We start from the raw sequence: 6000 nt of genomic DNA, 5'->3' as shown, positions 1-6000 counted from the left end.
GGCAGCCTGGATGAGCTCGGCGATGGCTTGCTGCTGCCTGTCCACCGCCCAGGAAGGCGCTGAGCTCAAACCGGCAGCCGGGGCCTTGCAGCCCTCTCCCTCCCGCGGCCTAGCCCGGCAGCTCTTTCGCTCAGGTAACGTGTGAGGCCCAGCGCCGAGCCCACCCCTAGCAGGGGCGAGGCAGGGCGCCGTGGGGCCGGGCGGGCACTGCGGCATGCTGTTGCTGATGGCCCTTAGGGCCGCGGCCGCCCCTGGCTGAGATGGAGGGGCGGTGGGGCTCGGTGGGGCGGGCTTATCTGTTATTGCCATGACGGCGGGGACGCCGCGTCGCCACGGCCTACCCTCCCTGGGCTGTGGCGGGGCCGCAGGACTGGCTCCCGCCGTGTTGTGGAGCTCGGCCGCTGCGCTCTGTGGTAGTAGGCGTGAAAATGGTGGGGGTTGTTTCCCCTCGCGGCCTCCCGATCCGGCCGCGGGGTCTCCCGTGGTCAGAGGCTCGGGTTCATGCGGTTTGGCGTTGCTGAGCGCTTGTGGGGCTGCGGGAAGAGCCGGAACCAGTTGAGGTCATTAGCCCGGTCATATACGTGTCCGTGTCTTTCAGGAGCAGCCTCTCGACGCGTCTGAGGGGTAACGCGGGAGCAGCGTTAGAGAGGAGCGCTGCCACAGACTGGCAGAGCCGAGCCCTGGCGCGTTTGTCCTGGGTCTGGTTGTGTTTCTGACACGTGTGAAACTGACACAGTGTGTTTCTGTTGTAAACTGGTATGGGGCACTAGTAGCTGTTCTCTTCCTGGTCTTTTTCAAGTCTCTTTACCCTTGCTGTATGCTACCAGAGCCCAGCTGATGTGAATGAGGAGCACGTACTTCCTGGGATGTTACGGTCCCTGGCTCCTGCTCATCTGCCCTTGGAACATTTACTCTTTGATTTGTGGATGTGGGAATCATTCATCTAGAATCTTACTTTCTTAGCTTTTGCCTGTGAAAGCATAGGTAAAGGAGGTATGCAATTTGGGTTGATTCTTTTGTTTGTTTTTGTTTTGTTCCTGTATGTGATGTGCTGTTTCCAGTAGCAGTGGTTTTAGATATTTTCATTTTATATTTCAGCTAAATACAAATCGTGTACATCTCCCCCCGTCCCCCATCCCCCGATATGAATTAGACTCTTTTTGAACAGTGAATTTGTTCTAAAGTTCTGTGACATATTTTAAACATGTTACTTTTAATGCTTTAGCATGAATCCTATACCCCATGATAGCATGAGCCTATGTTCCACAAGTGGTAAAGGTATTTAGAACTTGATTCAAAAGAAATACCAAAAGCTGCATTATAAAGTTCATGTAAACTTGCTGTTCTGTAAGCTTGTTCTGAAATTGGTGGAAGAAATGCTGATTAATTAATGCCCTTAGTGAACTTGGGTGATCTAAAATAGGAATGCTTGTAGTTCTTACTGCCTTCAAGTATGGAAAATGTAGTTATGTGGTAGAAGACCAGTTTCTAAAATTAAGAATTATTGAGCAAGAGGTGGCCTGTGGAGATGTTCTCCTAATAGATGAGCATCTTCATGATGTTTGAGATTTTCGTTCAACTCCCCACTTTGCTACTGGTCTAATGGATGGCCATGGGCATGTCATGTATCTTTGAGCCAATTTTTTTCCCCACTTTAAAATGTAGAGATTTGAAGCTGAATTAGAGTGACTATGGGTAAGTTGTTTGCTCCTGATTTTGAATTGAGGCAAACTTTGAGTTCAAAATAAACGATTTTGAAAAATACTGCTGATGTAAGTGTCAAAGAAGACATCTTTTTCTGTAACCAGAAGACAGTATTCTGGTATGTGTGGTGCCTGTGGATTCTTGTTCTTACGGGAGAGGTCATAAGGAAGTAACTGAATTCCTGTGGTTTTTTGATCTCTAGACTTTCTTCTCAGCCAGCTACTCTTGGTATATGCAATTCAGGTGTTCTTCCTGTAGTGATCTGGAAACTTCATGAGGGAAAGATGCTCTGCTGACTAAGTATGCAAAATCAACAAGAGCAGTTCGGGTTGCTGACGTGTTGAGAGCAGCCACCTTATTGTCTAATAAAATCTCTTCCTCTACTGAGATCAGTTTTTCTGAATTGTAGAGCAGAGACAGTTTCCACCTAACTCCAGGCTTGGTGGAGGTAGATACAAAGAATCTTTCATTTGTACACAGGCTATCTGAGAGGGACTTTTACCCTCTGCCTCCTTGTGGTTTCCCTATTTTGAGTATTAGCGTTGCCATTAGTAACAGTTTGACTGCCCCTATTAGCTAGTGAGCATGTTTGACTTTTTACTACAGTTAGCTTTGTTTCCTGGCTGAAGTTCACATAGGATCTCCTCCTGACTTGTTGATTCTCTCTTATAGATGGACTCACATAGTTCAGCAGGAAAAAAGGGGGATATTGAGATAGCGGAAGTATATTTTCCATCAATGCCCTTCTAACCTATATTCTAACTTATAACTGTATATTACCTTCATTCTAATTTATGTTTGTCAAAGGATCTTGTTTGTAGAGCTGCTGCATAAACTGGGTTATTGCGAGTCACTTATAATCAAAGTTTCTTGGTAATTGACAAATGTAAATTGTTTGGACTTGATGCTAAACAAATGTGGAGGTTATTTTGTCTTCATTGCTTCTGGCTGATTATGGTAACTAGAGGTTGTATTGTTTAATTGGATGCTGTGCTCAAGATGTAGTTTGCTGAAGTAATGTTTACTGGAGAACAGCCTCTGATTAAAACCAACCAAACAGTATTATTTTCTTACAATCTGTAGTAAATAGAGTAATAATTTGAAACTTATGTTTGAAAATATGTATTGTGCACTTGAAATAATTTCAACATCTATGAATCAAGATTGAACAAGATAAGATCAGTGAGCATATACTTACTTAAGTGTACCTTGCTCTCTCTCAAAAGTTAGAAACGGGTTGTAAAACCCTATGAGGTTCAGCATATGATGTCATGTAATAAGCCTTAATTTTTTCTGCTTGCCTTTTCCTTGCTTCCCTTGTTACTTTGTTAATTAAGGTTCCCAGAGTCATCTGAGTTCTGTATGATCTGTGGGTGCTATTACACAGTTCTGTTTGGAAGTGGTATATGGACCACTGCTGACCCACCAGAATAACTCTCCTGTCCATCAGGCTTCACCTGGTGTGATTAATCAATGCCGGCAATCTCTTTTCCCAGGTCTGTTAAGGAGTATGGAGGGAGTAGGCAGTTGTCAGGGAGAAGACTAACCTTTTACAAGTCTTGATAATTGACTGTGCTCAAGTGCTTTGTTTGTAAGAGGTGTCTTTGCAGGAAAATGTCTAAAGACCCTAGTGAAAGATAGTGCCTGTCAGACAAAGTTGTCTGTCACCTGTGTGCTTCCAAGATATTCCCCATAGGAGACAGCTACTAGGTCTCAGCTGTACAAATTGTTCCATGATCAACAATCTGCTTCTGGCAGCCTCTTTTCCAGTGGAAACTTTGGAACACGCATGGCATCAGTCACGTATGTGCCTTTGTCCTGTAGCTTATCCATGGTAAGCCCAGTGCTTGTGGAGCTGAGACTCAAGTACACTGTAGGACTTGTCCTATAATAGAGAAGAGCCATGGTGTGTAGTTCTTCTTTGGTCCTGAAGACATGAAGTAGAGATTTACATAGCATGTTTCACTGGTTTTGTGCACTGCTTAACCCAGTTAATGGGGAAGAAAGCTGATGGAAAAAAAGGAAGTTAGCAGAAGATACATATGTTGAAGTGTAGTGTTCTGGCTCATAATTATATCCTCATGAAGTGGCAAATATCTCAGCTGAAATGTTTTTGTACTCCTTTTTTTCTCTGGTCTTTTTCATTAACCTTGCTGACATGAGCTGTGGTCTGTGAGCTTTTGACTTAAAACCTGTGCATTGTAGTTTCAGCTTTCCGAGCAGTTCTGCTTACTTTAAGTTTGAGATTCGGATTCATGTTCATTTGAAGATTGTTTGATCAATATATATTTAAAGAGCTTTATTTTGCTGTTGACTAACTGTTAGTAGCTTGGAGCTCTGTAAGTCTTTTACTGTGAGGGGAAAAATATAAAAGGACTGCACAAAATGGTGTGTTGATATAAATTGGCATTCCTCTACAGAATTGTAAATTAAATTTATAGTTTGTTAAATGCAATAAAATAGTCAGTAAAGCACTGCCTCCGTCTTTTTCAAAATCCGTGCAGAGTAACTTTTATAAGATGGTAGCAATAATTTAAAAAACAAATTCTGTCACATGGCAGTTCCTCCTTCAAAAATTTTGCTGGTTTAAGTTCAATATTTCAAAAATGCTTTGTTTAGATTGTTAGCTGAAGGACTTGTCTTAGAGTGCTGAAAACAGAAACTATCGAAAATGAAGTAATTAATGGAGGGATTCACTGCAGCAAAGCTTAGTAACACCTAATTTGTAAGCACTTTTGGCGGGAGGAGTGGAACCGATAGCTCCAAGTTGCATATGGAAGAGCTGTCTGCAGTCCACAGTGATTTGGCTACATAGGAGTAAGTTTACATAGCTACTGTTTTGATTGTGGCAGTGAGTGAACTCTAGTGAACATCAGAGAAAATCCAGATACTTAAGAGACTGTCTTGTATTTTGCATTAAACAACTGTTGGGTAAAACATCTCCTTGAAGCAGATGCCAGGTCCAGAACTTGACATCCTCCTGGAAAGTACGCCTTTGGCTCTTGACTTGTACTTGCTGTAGCTTCCTTGCCTGGCTCTCAGGGGTCTTGGTAGTCCTTAGGACAAGCTTTTGCAGTGAGGGAGGAATGTGTTTCTTCCATCCTGCATCCCTGACAGAGTCCTCAAATTCTGTCAAATGCAGCAGTGCCTGTATATTTATTGTGCTTTGAATGTAACTGCCTGTAAGTCTTCCTTACAGTACACTGGCTTTGCAAGTCACAGTACACTGGCTTTGCAAATCCCATGCCTGTTTGGGTGTTTAGATCCACCGCTGTAAGACTGTAGCACCTATGACTCTGCAAAACAGTTTTAGTTGTCTTGGCAACCTGAGAGTGAAAATGTAGGTTTAAGAGATGTTGTTTGTGGGACTAAACATGCTTGTTTTTCCCTCTATCGTGCATTTTGACTGCAAGGCCTAGAGTAATAAAGACTAGTATTTTTATGAAAACCTTTTGTGATTTTGAGCATAACTTACTTAATGGTGAATTTTGTTTTTTGTTCTGTTTTCAGTCTCTACCCTGGAAATTAGGGTGTGTTGTCTAGCTGGTAAAAGGTGTGAGTAAGGGCAGGATTTCATTTGTGGAAAATGAACCAGTTCAACCTGTTAACACCAGAAACAGGAGGACCTATTTCAGTAATATTTCAGTGTTCATTAAAGACAGACGATATTGTGGCATATCTGTAATCTAGCTGTTGATATGAATGTTAGAGTTATGAGTTCCTGTTTTCCCAGTGCAGAAATAGCGAGGGAGTCTTGAAATAACTGTTCCTGGGGAGAGGGGATGGGTTACTAACCATTAACTGAAATGTGTGTGCAAAGGGGTCTGAAGTCTTGGATGGATAGGGCTGATACCTCTGGTACAGAAAAATAGTATAAAAGCATTATGCACATTTGCAGCATGGAAAGTCAAGAAATATAACTGTTCTTTAATTGAAGCAACAAAACTTGGGAGTGTCAAATGAAGAGGATAGTCTTGGCAACAATTAATAAATGGCAGGCTTCAATGCAAGTTTTGGTGTAAGCATTGTTTTTTTTGTTTGGATTGCTTGTTTGTTTACAAATCTGTTATCAAAGTTTGTAAACTTTATCCAAGTAAACACATTGTCAATCAAGACATTTCTGAAATTTACTATTTATAGTTCTGATTTTGGAATAAAGGAATATAAAGTTGAATGGATCTAAACCGAGAACCAAAATTAACATAAATAGTGTACATTTAAAAATAACTTCCTAATTTTTTTTCTCAGTGCATGTTTTGATTATGACAAGTAGGACAAGCGTATGTTATTTTAATT

General features: G+C 41.9%; 1 protein-coding gene across 5 annotated transcripts in view; it reads left to right on the top strand.

The window, feature by feature from the left end:
• Window positions 1–6000, top strand: part of RSRC1 (arginine and serine rich coiled-coil 1) — a 167715-nt gene continuing 161715 nt past the window's right edge. For 2 of the 5 annotated variants that reach the window (XM_057421824.1, XM_057421820.1), the window contains exon 1: window positions 1–134. The gene's annotated coding sequence lies outside the window, so the exon portion shown is untranslated. Of the gene's footprint in view, window positions 135–654; window positions 994–1257; window positions 1279–4499; window positions 4522–6000 lie in introns of those variants that run through there. The other 3 variants (XM_057421821.1, XM_057421823.1, XM_057421822.1) reach the window with 3 other exon arrangements.

The sequence above is a fragment of the Pezoporus wallicus genome, unplaced genomic scaffold, assembly GCF_028554395.1.
Source record: "Pezoporus wallicus isolate ANWC-B61680 ecotype Strahan unplaced genomic scaffold, APGP_CSIRO_Pwel_v1 scaffold_7402, whole genome shotgun sequence".
NCBI classification, from domain to species: domain Eukaryota; kingdom Metazoa; phylum Chordata; class Aves; order Psittaciformes; family Psittacidae; genus Pezoporus; species Pezoporus wallicus.
The sequence above is the reverse complement of the archived record's forward strand: the minus strand, read 5'-3'. Positions and strand labels throughout refer to the sequence as shown.